This window comes from Symphalangus syndactylus, chromosome 14 (genome assembly GCF_028878055.3).
Source record: "Symphalangus syndactylus isolate Jambi chromosome 14, NHGRI_mSymSyn1-v2.1_pri, whole genome shotgun sequence".
NCBI classification, from domain to species: Eukaryota; Metazoa; Chordata; class Mammalia; order Primates; family Hylobatidae; genus Symphalangus; species Symphalangus syndactylus.
This window is the reverse complement of record NC_072436.2, coordinates 45,054,640-45,074,956: the sequence shown is the minus strand read 5'-3', so window position 1 is coordinate 45,074,956 and position 20,317 is coordinate 45,054,640. Positions and strand designations below refer to the sequence as shown.

The 20,317-nt window shown below is 39.3% G+C and overlaps 1 protein-coding gene across 7 annotated transcripts in view; it reads right to left on the bottom strand.

The window, feature by feature from the left end:
- ST6GAL2 (ST6 beta-galactoside alpha-2,6-sialyltransferase 2) overlaps positions 1 to 20,317 on the bottom strand; it is a 92,225-nt gene that overhangs the window by 12,493 nt on the left and 59,415 nt on the right. The window lies entirely within an intron of this gene.

Below are 20,317 nucleotides of genomic sequence, written 5' to 3'. Positions count from 1 at the left end.
TATTAACAAAATTATTTTTCTCACTGCACTATCAGTGTTAAAGTTTTAATTTTTTAATGTTTCAAATAATCAGCTATAATAGCTAATCATCACTGAGTACATTTTATTCATTTTTTAGTTTTTTTTTGAGATGAGTCTCACTGTGTCACTCAAGCTGGAGTGCAGTGGCGCGATCTCCGCTCACTGCAAGCTCCGCCTCCCGGGCTTCACGCCATTCTCCTGCCTCAGCCTCCCGAGTAGCTGGGACTACAGGCACCCACCACCGCGCCCGGCTAATATTTTGTATTTTTAGTAGAGACAGGGTTTCACTGTGTTAGCCAGGATGGTCTCGATCTCCTGACCTCGTGATCCCCCCACCTCAGCCTCTCAAGGTGCTGGGATTACAGGTGTGAGCCACTGCGCCTAGCCTGAGTACATTTTATTCTTGATCTAGACTAATGGCTTTCTTTCTTTTCTTAACACCACCATGCCACTATTAGCTTGAAAGTTAAAAAAAAAAAGGTTTATCTCTTTTCAGAAAGGGATATCCCTTGTTATAAAAAACATAAAGCAGCACAGTTATTCCTGTTATAGCCAATATTTATCTGAAGATGACAGTAATATTCCCTAATTACTCAACCATGTGTGCAACACAAAAATCCCATACCAGAGGAGTCCTGTGTAAGGGACACTGGCAGAGAAGAGAAGGGGCCTAATTTTGCCGAGGGAATCTGGAAAGGCTGCCCTAAGGTGGAGAAGTGTGAAGCTCAAGGGGCTGCCTGGTGGACAAGGGGTAGAAGGAAACAGCAGAAGGGATACTGCTCCAGAGACAGCAAGGATAGCTTGTGTAGAAGATGTCAGAGTCATGATATGGTATCATAGTTGTGAGTAAAACACACTCCTAACAAAGACAAGGGGACTGTGCACTTCAAATTCTATGCAGTCAAGTTGCTCTCAAGAGCAATGGTCAGAACCTCAAGTTACTGGGTCAATTACTCTTGTTTTTCTCACAGGTCCTTCTACCAGTTTCCTTCCTTCTTCCACGGCTGCCTGGCTGCTGCCCCTCCCTTAGGTCAGCCTACAGCACTGTGATTCAGGCATTCGGGTGGCACCAACTGAGAAAAAGGAAGCAGTACCCCCCAGATGCTCGGAGTGTCTGCACCCATGGAGAAACATGAGTGCAGTGGTCAAAAGTCTGCCTCCTGATTAGTAATGACTGCTCTCAAATATTTTTTCTCCCCTGTATAAAATCATATACAAGGAATTCACATGGTGAATGACATCTGCCCATGGAGAATTAAATTCTTTTATTTCCAGTCACTTGCCGACATGGTGAAATCCCATCTCTACTAAAAATACAAAAAACTAGCTGGGCATGGTGGCATGTGCCTGTAATATTAGCTACTTGAGAGACTGAGGCAGGAGAATCACTTGAGCCTGGGAGGCGGAGGATGCAGTGAGCCAAGATTGCACCACTGGACTCCTGCCTGGGCAACACAGCGAGACTCTGTCTCAAAACAAAACAACCCACAAACAAACCTAAACAAACAAGAAATGCTCTGGTGTGAATGTTCTCTGGTGGCTGAAGTTTTCCCAGAGCCTGTGTCTGTGGAGCTGAGGATGGCTTGATGTTTTCTAATCAGGGGCTACAGACCAAGTTGCTGTGCACTGCCCAGCATTGGGGGCTCCCCCTCTCCTGGGCATGACATCTGCTCTGCCAGCTCTGCACAAGGAACCACGTTGAAGGGGGTGGACTTCATCACGGGCATCATTAATCAATGTATTTATTACAACACTTTCCTTGCACATGGCAGGGGGGTGGCTTCAAGGGTGTCTTTTGTACAAAGTCACTGTATAACCTAGCAGTGGAACTGTCCCCAGAAACCACAGGTCTTTGCTACTTGGGCACTTCTACGAGCTAGTAACACAATGACATCCGTAAGGACTAAAGTCAATTGTGTTTGAGTTGTGACCTTTGCAACTGTAGTTCTTAAACTGGATGGTTTTCAAAAGCCAATCTTATACTTGGGGGAGTATGTAAGCCATGCAGTTGGTCCTCCCCATAAAGCAGTAGTCCTCAAAGTTCAGCATGGAAAAGAATGACACAGGCAGCTTGATCAAATGCAGGTTCCTGGGACTTGTCTTCATTTCCAGAAATTCAGGTTCTATTGGTTTGTGCTGGGGTCCAGGAATCTGAACTTTTAACAAGCATTCCCTTTAGGTGAAAGGCCAATTAGAGAAAAGTTCCAACCTATCACAGACCAATGCTTTTGTAAAATACCATAATGAGGAACTATGAGAAAAATGATCAACTATTTGGATGCCATGGCTACGTGAAATTGCTATAAGGTGTCTAAATCCTTCCAGTTTCTACACTAATCTAGTTGTAGACCAGTAACACACGTTCCTGGACCAGTGCTGGTCTACTCTCCATTCCTTAAGGACCAGGTTGTTCTAACACACATATTTTTTGAAAACTGCTGAGGAATCCCTCAGTTGTCTCATAGGTAGCAAGACACTCTGCATGTTGACAGCTAATCTAGATTTGAACTGCTACCAAATCCAAGTAACTCTGGGGAGCTTCCCTATACATCCTTGCTATCCTCTTGGACTCAAAGAGCTATCAGATGCTTGAATCTGATTGTATTTCCAGAGAAAAATTTTACCCTTGCTGCTAGTTAACCGTTATATCTTAAATTATGTTATCTGCTAAATATACAATATAGATTTTGTCATAGACTATGCAAATAGTTATGCTTTCAATATATGTAAATAGGTACACTTTTAGTATTTTCTTATATAAGTACTCTATATTTAAAAAGAACTTCTTCAGCTTCAGAAATAGAGGAATTTGTCAGTTAGCTCATGGCAGGCCAAATTGAAAGCCAATAGATGCTATGAGAGTGGGTGTTTGTCCTGAGTTTTCTGCACAGTTCTTCCTGATCTTTGCCTATCAGATAGAGATTTAGCAACAACGATTTCTCCATCTTGTTTTGTAGTCTCATGAATTTGTGGCTTCCTGAAACTATGAACCATGGCTTGGAGCATCCTAAAATTAATAGTAGAATCTACCCTGAGTGTTTAGGTGGCAGCCAGCTGCAGCCACTGATATGGAACTGGTATGGAGGCATCTTCAAAAAAAAAAAAAGGAAAAAATTAATTTAAAACTCACTGTGGAGTAGGGCGTGCAGTGGCTCGCGCCTGTAATCCCAGCACTTTGGGAGGTCAAGGCAGGTGGATCACTCGAACCCAGGAGTTTGAGATCAGCCTGGACAACATGGTGAAACCCCGTCTCTACAAAAATATACAAAATATCAGCCAGGCACGGTGGCTTGCACCTGTGGTCGCAGCTACTCAAGAGGCTGAGGTGGCAGGATCACCTTAGCCCAGAGGTTGAGGCTGCAGTGAGCCATGATTGTGCCACTGCACTCCAGCATGAGCGACAGAGTGGCATCCTGTCAAAATAAATAAATAAATAAAAAATAAAACTAGTAATAATGAAACTGTGTAATGTGCAAGGTAGACAAGGAGACTTATGGTGCCAAAGACGTAGAATATTCTTTAACATTTTAACTTTTTTTTTCAGGCAGCATGATCAATTCATTTAGCATATGCATACTTTGCCTTTTAATTTTCTTTAAGGCTGTTGTTATACATAAATTTGAGTTTAGATTCAGATTCTGTCATATAATAAATAGTGAAAATTATTAGTATTAAAGTTGATTCCATCTATACATCAATTTTCCTAAGAGTTAATAATAGTACTTAGCAATACACAAACACCTGAAGAATAAATTTCTTCGTACTTTGCAAAAAAGAACTAGGTAGATGTCAATGTTTGGGCATATACAATAATAGCTCTTACATGGTTCAGAATGGGGTATGCGGGGAGTAGATACTGCAGGCAGGCAGGACGGGGACAGGATTAGGGAAGAATAGAGTCTTTAAGTGCTGCTTGAGGCCTCCTCAATTAAATTCAACATCTATCAAGCTGACCACAGTACTAGTCATTGGCAATTGAGAGCACCTTTCTTTAAAAACGTAACGAAATTAAATAAAACTAAAGATTTCACCTTTAAATTTAAAGACAGGTAGAAGGCCCATGACCATTCTTAGGATGGCTTGAAGAAAGTATCCTAAACATCATACTGAGAAAAATGTTTATGAACTACCAAAAGATCTCTTCTGCAATGCCCCAATGCTGAGCCTTGTCATTCACCAATGACTACCAACAGCACACAGCTCTCAAATGAACTCTTGAGTCACCACCATTAAGGTACTGTGTCAGTTCCCAACACACCCCTAGGTTCATTGATTCAATAGGAAGACCCAGAATCTAGCACAGGGTTTTACTCACTATGATGATTTATACAAAATGATACAAAGCAAAATCAGCACAAGGAAGAAGTGCACAGGGTAAAAAGTTGAGGGAGAACCAGGTGCGAGCTTCAAGAATCCTCTCCCAGGGAGTGGCACAGGGACTGAATTCCCCCAGCAACGAGTTGTGACCACTGCTACGAACTGAATGTGTCTCCATTCCCACTCACAGGTTGAGATCCTTCCTAATCCTTAATGTGATGGTATTAGGAAGTGAGGCCTTAGGAAGTGATTAGGTCACGTGAGTGGAGCCCCCATGAATGGGATTAGCGCCTTTGTAAGAAGAGATGTTGTGGAGATGATTTCTCTCTGCAACAACACCATGTGTGGAACCAGCAAGAATGCTCTGTCTCTGAATCAGGAAGAGGGTCCACACCAGGAGCCACACTGACCAGCGCCTGCTCTCTGACTTCTCACCTCCAGAACCATGAGAGAGAAATTTCTGTTGTTTGAGACATCCAGTCTATGGTATTTATTATAGCAGCCAGAAATAATGGAGACAACAACACAAATGAAATGTTGCCAACCAGGGAAGCTTTTGAGAGACTCAGTACTCAGTGTTTCTATTTGAAACTGGTCATGTCAGCAGTCTCTGCCTGGCATGTACTAAAATTCCAGACTCTCAGAAGGAAAGCAAGTATCCAGCATTAACCACATTTCTTGCATAAACAGTACACACACAGTGAACCATGCTTATCAATTAGAGGGGTGGGAACCTTCCCAAAAAATCCAAGTTCCCAGACATCAGCCAAGGGCCAGTCTTATAAGCAGGCCTTCCTGAAGATAAGCAGTCAAGCTGGCAGTGTTGTCTTTTCTGCCCGGATACCATATATGCACAAATTCAAAGTATCACATTACTTTGTAATCATTTCCTCATGCCAGACTGATGTGGGGAATTCACATCTGGTTATGCTAAAAATGTTATTGATTCTTTTTTTATTTCCTCTCTTATGTCTGCTCAGGACTACATAAAATGCAAGAAGAATACAAATTATCTAATAATATGCAATTCAGTAAAGGACAGCTTTTAAAAAGCATTTAAGAAACTTTTCTGTTAAGTAATTTTGTTTAAGAACTACAAAAAATTAACAACTTTAATCACTAATAAAAGTTTTACTGCTTTCAACATGAGGCTGGACTTTTTGATAGGCAGATCAAGATTTAGACACTTTTTAATGTATTTTTCCAAGCCAATCAAATGGGAATGGGGCCAGCTGTTTTGAATCTTTAAACAGTATGAATGTTAAGTTTCTTATATGGCCAGTTTTTTTATTTTTTTATTTTTTGAGATGGAGTCTTGCTCTGTCGTCCAGGCTGGAGTGCAGTGGCGTGATCTCGGCTCACTGCAAGCTTTGATACGGCCAGTTTTTACAAATGAGTCTATATGAGGGATTCATTTGAAGAAAATAAGTATTAGTATTTTTTAGGCAATTATGACTCAAGAGGCATTCATTTGCTGAACTGTATGCTTTTAAACGTCGTATAATGCAAGATAACTATCAAACCAATTAAAAAGCGTTTCTACTGGTCTTGATAAAATGTCATGTTATATGATTCAGCATAGTAAGCAGAATGGGCACTTATTTATTTGCTCTAAAACCTGAATAAAAGGCAAACTTTAACACATGTTCAGATTATCACAAATTCTAGATGACTGAGGTTTCCTTTATACATCTGTAATTGGCATATATAGATATATTTGATGTGTTATCAGAGTCTAGTATGATCATTTAGCATTTAGCTTAATTGTGGTTATGCCAAAACTATCTTTGTTTTTCACTTGGCAGAATATTTAAAATAACATCCCAAATCATTGAGAAAAACAAAATTTTCTCCTTGATGAAAATAGCCCTTCATTAAATAGCAAAATCAGCTCTGGATATAAAACAGAACATAATACAAGTAACAGGAAAACTACCAGTTTAAATCAATTCTAATAAACACTTGAACATAACTCACACATGAAGTAAATTAGCAGTTTCTAAGAGTCACCAATAGAACACTGCAGAACACTTTTCTGAATGAGGGGTAAGGGTAAAAGGCTAAGTGTATTAAATATGCCAGGCTAACAGAACTCTAGCAGCTGTTTTGTGGTTTCTCCTTAAATTCAATCATAAAATGGAAAATAATGACAGCTACATTTGAGATTCTTAAAGAGATAAAAGTGACTTTTTAAGTGGTAGTTCTAGAAAATATTTGTAACTAAAAGATGGTTTGGAAATTTGAACCTGATGTAATTTAAGAAGACTCTACCACACTAAACAAAATAGTATAATGCAAGAATAATACTGGAAGGTCAACTTTTAGCTCATTTACACTGCATTATTTGTTGTTATCACACACTCAGGATTCATTATTTACAGGAAAATACAAAAAGTTGTTCCTAACCAACAAAACTGTGACACATTTGACACAATCCTAAATATAGATGTTAAGTAGCTTATTATTTTGTGCTAATGTTCTGAGTTTGGGTGACACATTAAAAAAATGAGATTCCAAAAGCCAATATAAAATGGAAAAGAAAAGAAGTTATGACATGTTTTCAAGCCTATTATTCTGTGCATCTATAAATTAGCCTGAAATTACAGTGTTTGCACCTGTAAACCTCAGAAATATTAGTTATAATATTATGAGTAGTGGTTGCATTTAAAAAAAAAAAAGCAGGGTGGTGGTGTTGCTGGCTTCTGCAATAAAAAGAATTGGCAATTGTACCTTAAAAAGGAGTTCCACGTCTGTGTGTCTGTTGGGCGGAGGCCCTGGCTACAAGGCCTGCCTGCCTGTCAACACTCAGGCTGGGAGCCGAGGTGGGTAAGGCTGGTGCCTACTGGTGTGCCTGGATGCCCTACTGCATGCAGGTGGCAAACCCATCCAGCTATGCATGAAGACCCCGGGTGAGATCACTCACCTATAAAAATATGTCATTACGCGGGCAAAATAGAAGCTACAGGACTCCAAGTAAATTATTCCTTATCCTCAGTCAGGCACAGTGAAAATGACTTCATTGCACTGAATAACAAGATAAAATCTCTAGTATCTGACTAGGGATGAAAGAGAGAAATGCTCTTCATATGTGAACAAGTAGCTCCCAATGGGCTGAGTGTACGGAAGCTAATGAGATGGAGAAGTTGTTCCAAAGAAACGAGTCCTTATGGATCATCTAAATTACCCCGATTCATGTTACATCTTTTTAGTTTTAAAAATACATGTGCAGTCCAATAATAGGTGTATGAATTCCTTTATTGCTTCTCTAGAGAAGGAGATAGTACATGTAACACAATCCAATGTATCTACTAGTGTACTTTCTTCTGTGAACCCAGAGGACAAATATGGAGTCTAATTAGAAACTCAACTACATAATTCTTGTGAAAGCAATATATCAGCTCTTATCAATAATCACCAGAATGCCATACCCTTTGCACTGGCACTAATACTCCTGGGAATTTATCTTAAGGAAATAGTTTAAAGAAAAGTCTATATAGTCACATACTGCACATATTTTGTAGGAATACATACATAATGACTTGTCAACATAATTGTTTGATAATATCAAGCACTCTGAAACAACCAGAATATCAACAACTAAACAAAGGCATATATTATGATACATATGATACATATGTTTGATGTAATTATATGATCTCTGTAATAGCAAGGAAAACAAAAGCCTATTTTCACCTTGATTATAGGTCTTAATGAAAGAGCACTCCTTTTCTGTTTGGGAAAGACTCTTATTTGACCTAGCATAAATTTTTAGATGACACGCATTACAATAACAGCAAATAGTAAACATTAGTTATTGCGCTTAGGCACATGATAATTCAAATTTAAAGGTACTATCAGTATCTTCATTTTACAGATGAAGGAACCAGGGTTTAGAAATGCTAAGTAACTTGTTCAAGGTCATATAGCTATTCAGTGGTAGGGCCAAGATTTGATTCTGGTCTCTGTAGAATCTAAGGTCTTAGCCACAGGGCATACATAAAGTGACAGGCCAGGAGGGTGGCCACTCTTCTACATATGAGACCAGTTAAATCAAAGGTGAGAGTCTATAAGATGACATAAATCACAGCCTCCCATTCATTCATTTGTTTTTTCAATCAGGGAACACCATGCACTGTGCTGTGGTGCTTCACAGGGAGGGAGCCTTGTTTATTACAACAATGCTAAAATCTGGATGTGGTCAAGATTTGGAAGGGTATACACTAAAATAAAGTCAGGATGGCAGTACCAGAAAGTGAGGTGGAGTTATTTGGTGTTTTTAAAAATGTGTAAACATTTAGTTATATAATTATTTTGTTTCTTTTTATAAGGACTGCAAAGTTATAGGAGATTATCCCAAAAGTTGCAAAGAAAAACTAATAAAGTAAGGCAGAGTCATTCTCTTCCTTAAGGTTTGGTGAAAGCTTTGGACACGTACTTATGTGAGGATAAATAGTAATTCTAAACCTCCTCAGCCTTACACATGTTAATGAAATGGGATTTGTTAAAAAGCTAGTCAGGCTTTTACTGAATTCCAAGTAATAATCTTGATACCAAAAGTCAAAACATATTTGCAAAGTTATGGTTTAAATGTTTTGAAAAATAATTATCAATAATCGATATGCAACTTTGAGTCAGGTTTCCTTGATTAATTGCAGTAAATAGTCAACTCTAATAATGATTCTTCAGAATATTTTTTAGGTGGAGTTGCTCAGTAATAACAAAAATCTGATGTTAAAGACAGAAAACAAGATTTAAAAATATTAATTTAGAAATTTGAGAGGGCTAACTTCAGTATACATTAGTTTTAAAACTTTAATAAGGATATAGGGAGGCAGGGCAAGATGGCCGAATAGAAGCCTCCACCAATTAATTGTCCTGCCAGCAGCAACACCAAAGTCAACAACTATCCACACAAAAAAAGCATCTTTGTAAGAACCAAAAACCAGGCGAGTGATCACAGTACCTGGTTTTAACTTTCTATCACTGAAAGGAGCACTGAAGAGAGTAGGAAACTCAGTCTTACATTGCCAACACCGTGCCTCCTCCATCCCCCAGCAGGGAGGAGAATGTGTGCACTTGTGGGGAGGGAAAGTGTCACTAGGAGACTTTGCAATGGAACTCGGTGCTGCCCTGTTATAGTAGAAAGCAACACCAGGCAGAACTCAGCCAGAACCTATGGAAGGAGCATTTAGACCAGCCCTGGCCAAAGGCAAATCATCCATCCCAGTGGTCACAACCTGAGTTCTGGCAAGCCTCGCCACCAGCGGCTAAAGTGCTCCTGTGTCCTAAATAAACATCAATGGCAGTCTAGGCCACAAGGACTTCCATTCCTGGGCATGTCCTAGTACTGTGCTGGGCTCAGAGCCAGTGGACTTGGAGGCATGTGACCCGGTGAGACACAAGCTAGGGCAGCCAAGGGAGTACTTGCTTGCAGCTCTGGAAAAGACTCCTTCCTTCCTTCCTTGTCAGGAGAAGAGAGAGAAGAGTAAAGAGAACTTTGTCTTGCAACTTGGATACCAGCTCAGCCACAGTAGGATAGGGCACCAGATAGAGTCCTGAGGCCCCCATTCCAGGCCCTAGCTCCTGGATGACATTTCTAGACACATCTGAGCCAGAAGGGAACCTGCTTCATAGAGAGAAGGACTCAGTCCTGGCTGGATCCATCATCTGCTGACTAAAGAGCTGCTGGGTCTTGAATAATCAGCAGTGGTACTCAGGCAGAACTCACTGTGGGCCTTGGGTGAGACTCAGAGCCATGTTGGCTTCAGGTGACACTCAGTATTTTCCCAGTGGTGGTGGCTACAGGGAGGGACTCCTGCTTGAAAAAAGGAAAAGGAGGAGTAAAGGGCACTGTGCCTTGCAGCAAAGGTACCAGCTTGGGCAAAGTAGGTTAGAGCACCAAGCAGGCTCCAGGGGTGTCAGATTCCAGACCTTGGCTCTCACACAGCACTTCTTGACCTGCCCTGGGCCAGAGGGGAGCCCCCTGCCTTGAAAGGAGAATCCCAGGTCTGGTAGCATTTACCATAAGCTGACTGAAGAGTCCTTGTGTCTTAAATGCACAGTGGTGGAAGCCAGGCAATACTCACTGTGGGCCTGGGCTGGTAGTGGCCATGGAAGACACTCCTCTGCTTGTGAAAAGGGGAGAGAATAGTGGGGAGGACTCTGTCTTGTGCCTTGGGTGCCAGGTCAGCTGCACTAAATACAACACCAGGTAGAATCCTAAGTTTCTGACTCTAGGCCCTGGCTCCTAGATGGCATCTCAAGACCCACCTGGGGCCAGGAGGAACTCACTATCTTGAAGGGAAGGACACAAGCTAGCTGGCTTCATCATTTGCTGATTGTAGAGCCCTGGGACATTGAGTGAACATAGGCAGTAGCCAGGCAGTGGTTACCATGGTCCTTAGGTGAGACCTAGTGCTATGCTGGCTTCAAATCTTACCTAGTACAGTCCCAGTGATGGTGGTCACAGAGGTGCTTTTGTCCCCCCTTCCCCACTCTGGGCAGCTCAGCACAGAGGGAAAGACTCTGTTTGTTTGAGAAAAAGTGAAGGAAGAGAACAAGTCTCTGACTGGGAATCCAGAGAATTCATCTGGATCTTATCCAAGACCACCAAGGCAGTACCTCTACAAGTCTGCAAGGGCCACAGTGTTACTGGGCTTGGAGTGACCCTTAATGCAGATACAGCTGAAGTGACCAAAAACTTAGATCATAATACCATACCCAACTCCTTTCAAAAACCTAGAAAGCCTTCTCAAAAATGTTGGGTACAAACAAGCCCAGACTTGAAGACTACAATAATACCTAATATTTGAATGCCCAGACACCAGAAAACATCCACAAGCCTCAAAACCATCCAGGAAAATGACCTCATCAAACAAATTAAATAGGGCACCAGTGACCAGTCACAGAGAGACAGAGATATGTGACCTCTGAACAGAAAATTCAAAATAGTTGTTCTGAAGAAACTCAGTGAAATTCTAGGTAACAGAAAGAAAAAATTCAGAATCCTATCAGATAAATTTAACAAAGAGATTGAAATAATTAAATATAATCAGGTAGAAATTCCAGAGTTGAAAAATGCAATTGACATACCAAGGAATGCATCAGGGTCTCTTAATAGCAAAATTATTCAAGCAGAAGAAAGAATTAGTGAGCTTGAAGACAGGCTATTTAAAAATATATAGTCAGAAGGGACAAAAATAAAAAGAATAAGAAAGAATAAAGTACACCTGCAGGATCTACAAAATAGCCTCAAAAGGACAAATCTAAGAGTTATTGGTCTTAAAGAGGAGGTAGAGCAAGATATAGGGGTAGAAGGTTTATTCAAAGGGATAATAACAGAAAACTTCCAAAACCTAGAGAAATACACCAATATTCAAGTACAAGATTACAGAACACCAAGCAGATTTAACTTGAAAAAGAATACCTCAAGAAATTTAATAACCAAACTACCAAAGGTCAAGGATAAAGAAAGGATCCTAAAAGCAGCAAGAGAAAAAAAAACAAATATTAATAACATACAATGGAGCTCCAATATGTTTGGTAGCAGACTTCTCAGTGGAAACCTTACAGGCCAGGAGAGAGTGGCATGACATATTTAAAGTGCAGAAGGAAAAACAAGTACACTTTTATCCTAGAATAGTATATCCAGCAAAAATATCCTTCAAACATAAAGGAGAAATAAAGACTTTCCAAGACACACAAAAACTGAAGGATTTCAAGAAAACTAGATATATCCAAGAAGAAATGCTAAAGGGAATTCTTCAATCTGAAAGAAAAGAATGTTAATGAGCAATAAGAAATCTGAAGGTACAAAAGGTACTCACTATAGTAAGTATAAAGAATATTATAATACTTAATTGTAGCCTGTAAACTGTTCATATCTTGAGTAGAAAGACAGAAAAATGATCAAAAATAATAACTATAACAACTTTTCAAGACACAGACATTAAAAAAAGATTTAAAGGGAAACAACAAAAACTTAAAAAGTGGGAGGACAGCATTGAAGTGTAGAATTTTTGTTGGTTTTCTCTTTATTGATGCAATCAGTTTAAAATGATGAATTGAAGATATTATTTGCCAACCTCATGGTAACCTCAAATTGAAAAACACACAACAGGTACACAAAAAGTAAAAAGCAACAAATTAAAATACCACCAGAGAAAATCACCTTCACTAAAAGTAAGACAAGGAAGGAAAGAAGGAAGAGGAGACTGCAAAACAATCAGAAAACAACAAAATGGCAGGAGTAAGTCCTTACTTATCAATAATAACACTGAATGTAAATGGATTAAACTCTCCAATCAAAAGACATAGAGTGGCTGAATGGATAACAAAACAAGACCCAATGATCTATTGCCTACAAGAAACACACTTCAATAAAGACATACATAGACTGAAAATAAGGATATAGAAAAAGACATTCCATGCTAATGGAACCCACCTCCCAACTAAAAGCAGAAGTAGCTACACTTGTATCAGATAAAATAGATTTCCAGCCAAAAACCTATAAAAAAGACAAAGTAGGTCATTATATAATGATAAAGGGGTCAATTCAGCAAGAAGATATAGCAATTGTAAATATATATTGGACCCAACACTGGAGCACCCAGATCCATAAAGCAAATATTACTGGAGCTAAAAAGAGAGATAGACCCCAAAACAATAAAGGCTGGAGACTTGTAACACCCCACTTTCAGCATTGGACAGGTCATACAGACAGAAAATCAACAAAGAAACATTAGACTTAATCTGTGTCACAGAACAAATGGACCTATAATTATTTACAGAACATTTCATCCAATGGCTACAGAATACACATTCTTTTCCTCAGCACCTGGATCATTCTCAAGGGTAGACCATATGTTAGTCCACAAAACAAGTCTTAAAAAATTTGAAAAAACTTAAATTGTATCAAGTATCTTCTCTGACCACAATGGAATAAAACTAGAATTAACAAGAGGAATTTTGGAATTAGACGAATTTTGGAAACTATATAAACACATGAAAATAAAATGGTATGTTCCTGAATGACCAGTGGTCCAGTGAAAAAATTTAGAAAAAAATTTAAAAGTTTCTTGAAACAAATGATAATGAAAACACAACATACCAAAACCTATGAGATAAAGCAAAAGCAGTACTAAGAGGAAAGTTTATAGCTATAAGCATCTACATAAAAAAGTAGAACAACTTCAAGTAAACAACCAAATGATGTATCTTTAAAAAGTAGAAAAGCAGGAGCAAAGCAAAACCAAAATTAGTAGAAGAAACAATAGAGATCAAGCAAAATAAATGAAATTGAAATGAAGAAAATCATACACCGGTCAATGGAACATAAAGTTGGCTTTTTGAAAAGATAAACAAAATTGAAAAATCTTTAGCCAGATAAAGATAAAAAGAAAGAAGACCCAGATAAATAAAGTCAGAGATGAAAAAGGAGACATAATACAACTGATGTCACAAAAATCCAAAGGCTACTATGAGCAACTACACGCCAATAAATTGGAAAACCTAGAAAAAATGAATGCATCCCTAGACACATACAATCTAGTAATATTGAGTTATAAAGAAATCCAAAATCTGAACAGACCAGTAACAATTAATGAGATCAAAACTGTAATAAAGTTTCCCAGCAAAGAAAATCCCAGGATTCAATGGCTTTACTGCTGAATTTTACCAAACATTTAAAGAAGAACTAATACCAATCTTACTCAAACAATTCTGAAAAATAAAGGAGGAGGGAATACTTCCAACCTCATTCTACAGGCCATCCTGATACCAAAACCAGACAAAGACACATCAAAAAAGAAAACTACAGGCCAATATCTTTGATGAATATTGATTAAAAAATCCTCAATAAAATACAAGTAAATTGAATTCAACAACACATTAAAAAACCATTCACAACAACCAAGTGGGATTTATCCCTGGGATGCAAAGATGGTTCAACATATGCAAATTAATCAATGTGATACATTAACAAAATGAAGGAAAAAAACATATAAACATATAATCATTTCAACTGATGCTGAAAAAGCATTTGATAAAATTCAACATCGCTTCATGATAAAAACCTTCAAAATAGTGGGAATAAAAGGAACATAATTCAACACAATAAAAGCCATATATGACAGACCCATAGCTAGTATCATACCGAATGGAGAAAAGTTGAAAACTCTTCCTCTAAGATCTGGAACACGGCGAGGATGCCCACTTTCATCACTGTTATTCAACATAGTACTGAAAGTCCTAGCTAGAGCAATCAGACAAGAAAAAGAAGTAAAGGGCATCCAAATTCGAATGGAAGCAGTCAAATGATCTTTGTTTGCAGATGACATGATCTTGTATTTGGAAAAACCTAAAGACTCTGCCAAAAAACTATTAGAACTGATAAACATTCAGTAAAGTTGCAGGATACAAAATCAACATACAAAAATCAGTAGCATTTCTATATGCCAACAATGAACAATCTGAAAAAGAAATCAAGAAGGTAATACTATTTACAATAACTATAAATAAAATACATAGTAATTAACCAAACAAGTGAAAGAGTTCTATAATGAAAATTATAAAACATCCATGAAATAAGTTGAAGAGGCCACAAAAATATGGAAATATATTCCATGTTCATGGGTTGGAAGAATCAATATTGTTCAAATGTCCATATGACCCAAAGCAATCCACAGATTCAATACAATCCCTATCAAAATACCAATGACATTCTTCACAGAAACAGAAAAAACAATCTTAAAATGTATATGTAATCACAAAAGACCCATTCAATAGAATGACCCAGAGTAGCCAAAACTATCCTGAGTGAAAAGAACAAAACTGGGGGAATCACATGACCTGAATTCAAATTATACTAGGTTGGTACAAAAGTAATTGTGGTTTTTGCCATTTTTGCCATGTGGTTTCTCCATTAATAAGAATCTTATTAATATTGAAGTAAGCTTGTAATAAAAGCATAATTTAACATCATATTAAAATGTATTTATATTATGTCAATAATATTTCGCATGTTTTAGAATTCATTTTTTATAAGGAAAACAGAATCATTGTTATCTTTGATAAATTTTCTATGTACGTAAATTGTAAACTTCTAAAATCAGGGTTTTTCCAACAATAAAATGACTTTTGGTGAAGAGGTTCTTAGAGTTTGCTTTCTTCAATGCTAGGTCAATGTGTTCTTCAAATTTTGAAACTTATTGTTCTTTCTCTTGAAGCAGAAAAGGAAGCCTTGTTATTTTCAGATAAAACAGGAAGAATTTATTTGGTTGCAAACTAAATATTTCTGTCCAAATCTGATTTCACTAGGAAGTCTGGTTTTCTCCTCCATAGGAAATAATGCACAGATCTTACAGCACCAAAGAAAAAGCTCAGCCCTGCCTATGGGGTACTGGATCAATGACAATTCTGATATCACAATATCTCCAGGCCAAGAAACATTCAGACTGGTGCACTGAACAGAAGTTGCTTCTATACTCCTTTTCCCTTTAATATTTATTGCTTTCTTTTTCCCAGCAGAAAACACACATGCATGTGCACACACACACACACACAAACACAACACAGAGAGAGAGAGAGAGATTTCCTAATCCAACAGGAAAGACCACGTGATGTATGAGCCATCAAAGAGACTACTGGTACTGGGCTAGGGGTTCCTAATGAAAGTGCAAAAAATGTTATGCTTTTTGAGAGGAAGGTGTTGGCTGAATGTCTTATTCCATTTGGGCTGCTGTTCCAAAATGCAATAAACTGGGTGGCTTATAAATGGCAAGAATTTATTTCTCATAGTTTTAGGGGCCTGAAATTCTAAGAACAATATGCAGCAGATTGAATGTCTCAAGAGGGCCCACTTACTAGTTCATTAATGGCCATCTTTCTGCTGTGTCTCCACATGGTGGAAAAGGCAAATGAGCCGTCTGGGGTCTCTTTTATAAGGGCACTAATGCTATCCATGAGGGCAGCTCTGCCTTCATGACCTAATCACCTCCCAATGGTGCCACCTCCTAATATCATCACCTTGAGGGTTAGAATTTCAACATACAAATTTTACAGGGAGAAACATTCAAGTTGACCACACCAAATTGCATCTGCCCAAATGTTAGTGAGAGAATGCCTTCCTGAAATCAATGAGAGTTGGAACTTTGCTTGCTTTTTATAAACTTATACCCCACTAATCAGTGTATCCAAGAATCTGGGTCCCAACTTGATAGGAACAAACACAAATCCACTTTTAAGAAAAACATTTACAGTTCACATTGTAATGTATGTCATTTCACAAGAAGTTTTTTTTTTTTTTTTGAGATGGAGTCTCGCTCTGTCACCCAGGCTGGAGTGCAGTGATGCAATCTCAGCTCACTGCAACCTCCACCTCCAGGGTTCACACCATTCTCCTGCCTCAGCCTCCTGAGTAGCTGGGACTACAGGTGCCCACCACCACGCGCAGCTAGTTTTTTGTATTTTTAGTAGAGACAGGGTTTCACCGTGTTAGCCAGGATGGTCTCGATCTCCTGACCTCATGATCCGCCCGCCTCAGCCTCCCAAAGTGCTGGGATTACAGGCGTGAGCCACTGCACCTGGCCTCACAAGAAGTTTTAAGGACAAAGACTGAGTTCATTAGTAAAGCGAGTAAATTTTATAGTTATGTCTTCCAAAGAAACAAAAAGAGTAATTGTATTTGTAGTTAAAACATCCAATAATGCTGCAATAGGCCAGGCACAGTGGCTCACGTCTGTAATCCCAGCACTTTGGGAGGCCAAGGTAGGTGGATTACAAGGTCAGGAGATCGAGACCATCCTGGCTAACACGGTGAAACCCCGCCTCTACTAAGAATACAAAAAATTAGCCGGGCGTGGTGGCACGCACCTGTAGTACCAGCTACTCGGGAGGCTGAGGCAGGAGAAATGCTTGAACCCAGAAGGCGGAGGTTGCAGTGAGCTGAGATCACTCCACTGCACTCCAGCCTGGGTGACAGAGCGAGTGGCTGTCTCAAAACAAACAAACAAACAAAAACATCCAATACTGCTGGAATATAGGATTTAATGTTACAGAATTTCAAAAGATGATAATATATTAAAATGTTATATTTTTAGTAATATGTTACATTGTTTTAACTAAACACAAATAAAAATAATTATCCCACTTGGGATTAAAGATTGCAATAAGTACATGATTCGTAGTTATTCAAGATTCCTGTGTCCTCCTACTGAGCCGAATGCATATCACCTTGCTGGTACCTCCATCAGTACAGAGCCTGTGGACTAGATTTCTAAAGTTCCTAAGATTCCAAAAAGCTAAAAGAATGGTTCTCAAAGTGTGGCCCCAGGACCAACAATGTCAGTATGACTTGAGAACTTGTTTGAAATGCAAATTCTCACAACCTCCAGCAACTCAATAGGGGTGGGCCCAGTAATCTGGTTTACAAAACTGTGACAGCCACCCTGCAAACTGACTCCATAATAATTCATGCCTGCTATTCATGCCTTTGTATAGTTTCCACCCATAACAATGGTGCTGACTTGTGTATAACAAAGATAATGTAGCAGATGTGTTAGCTTATGACATCGGAAAAACATTGGGCCTTCCTTGTTGCTCTTTCTCAGATCCTCTGTTCTCTGGAAGCCAGCTGCCATGTTGTGAGGATGCCCAAGCAGTGCTATGGAGAGAGGTTCATGCGATAAGGAACTGAGGCCTCCTGTGCTCAGCTATGCAAGTGAGTCATCTTGGAAACACATATCCAGCCTGAATCCAGACAGTTTCATTGTAACCTTATGAGACACTGTGAGCCAGAATCATCCAACCAATCTTCTCCCAGATTACTGACCCATGGAAATTGTGTGACAGAATAAATGCTTATTAATCTTTTTAGTATCTAACTTTTGCTTTGCAGGAATGGTTTACTAGCATACAAACCTTTTGTGTGATTCTGATACATGCTAAATTTTGAAAAACATTGAGCTAAAACATTCATTCATTCACCAAGTAATTATTATTTGTATCTACTATGTACCAGGCTAACAGAAGAAATACAATGATGAGCAAAACAGACACTGACCATTCCTTGATGCATCCTTTTCTTTTCCTTCGTTGGACTTATCATACTTTATAATGATTTTATTTATGTCTGTCCTGCAAGTTTTGGGTGGGTAGGACCCTTGTCTGGTTTCTTCACCACCAGGTTTCTGGGGCCCAGTCCTGTGTCTGGCACACAGGAAGTGTGCAATTAATATCCACTTGACGGTGACCCTTACCTTCCTTGTTCACAACCTTTCACCTGTATGAAGGATTCAGGCCCCAGTAACAAGGCCTTGAATAGCACTAATAGCACTACATTTAAGGGGTTCAGTAACATCTCCCTGGGAATCTAATTGCTGCCAGATAATCTCCATACAGATAAATGTCTTTTGTGTTCAAAATAGTCAACTTTTAGAGTCTCTCTATTTCAAACATGCAGATTCCTAAGCATGTATAAAGAAAACGTATGCAGTGGATGTGTTAGTCTGTTCTTGCACTACTATAATAAAATACCTGAGACTGGGTAAATTATAAAGAAAAGAGGTTTAATTGGCTCATAGTTCTGCAAGCTGTACAGGAAGCACAGTGCTGGCATCTGCTTCTGAGGAGGCCTCAGGAAGCTTTTACTCATGGTGGAAGGCAAAGTCAGAGTTGGCACTTCACATGTTGAAAGCAAGGGCAACAGACAGAGTGGGTGGGAGGTGGTGTCACATACTCTCAAATAACCAAATCTGTAGTCCCAGCTACTTGGGAGGCTGAGGCAGGAGAATTGCTTGAACTTGGGAGGCACAGGTTGCAGTGAGCTGAGATCGTGCCACTGCACTCCAGCCTGGGTGACACAGCGAGACTCCGTCTCAAAAAAAAAAAAAAAAAAAATCACAAAACAACCAAATCTCACAAGAACTCACTATCATGAAGACAGCACCAAGCCATGAAGGATCTGTCCCCACGATCCAAACACCTCCCACCAGGCCCAGGTGCATTGGGGATTACAATTCAACATGAGATCTAGGTGGGGGCAAATATCCAAACTATGTCAGAGGGTTTAGAAACATAAGTAATTGCATGGGAGACTATAAGGATGAACATATCAGTAAAGGTTTCAGCCAAAAATATTGGAAAACAAAAGCACTATGAAGCCAACCATGTGTGCAGCTATGTGTATATATATATATATATATGTATCTAATGAGCGCATCAGTATAGGAAGTGGGGCACACTGTTTCAGCTCCAGTGCAGCCCCTTGTGGATCAGAACAACCGGAGGCCAGGGACACTGCCAGGGTGATCTTTTGTGATGGTGACCGTCCTGCTGACTGGTGTACCCAGGGCTGAAGATGGGACTGTGCAAACTGAAATGTTCTAATCCCTTCTAACAGCTCTTCGATGAGTTCTTTCATTCAGGAGCTGACGTTAGAGGTTAGAGCACTTGGAAACAATGAGGTGCTGAGATAACAAGTCAATACCTTCTCAACATGACCTCAGAGCACGAAGGGGGCATTTGGAGAACACTTTTTGATAGCAGAAAAAAAACCAGTCATTGATTTTTAAAATTCTTATAGCAGACAGATTGAAATGTGGGTGACATCATTTTACTGCTATTTAAGGTTGTTGGATAAATTATAAAACAGATTCTGGCTCTCAGCCTATTTATGATCAAGATCAAAGAGGAGGGGCAAAGACTACTGCGTTCTCGTGGGTCATCGGAAGGTGCTGGAGTTTTTCTGATCAGAACTCATCCAAGCTGTCTCCACTGCCCATCCTTGGTGAGGGTTCTCACATGCTTCACCATGACAAGGCACAAGGGCCACAAATAAATTTAACAACGCCAGACCACATCTTCTGTTGCCTCTTCTATCCTTGCCCACCCCCAACCCTTACCCACAGAGCACAGCCTGCCCAGTGGGAACTGAGGGATTTCTCATCAACTTGCTGTTTTTCTTTCCTTTTGTGACTAGCAA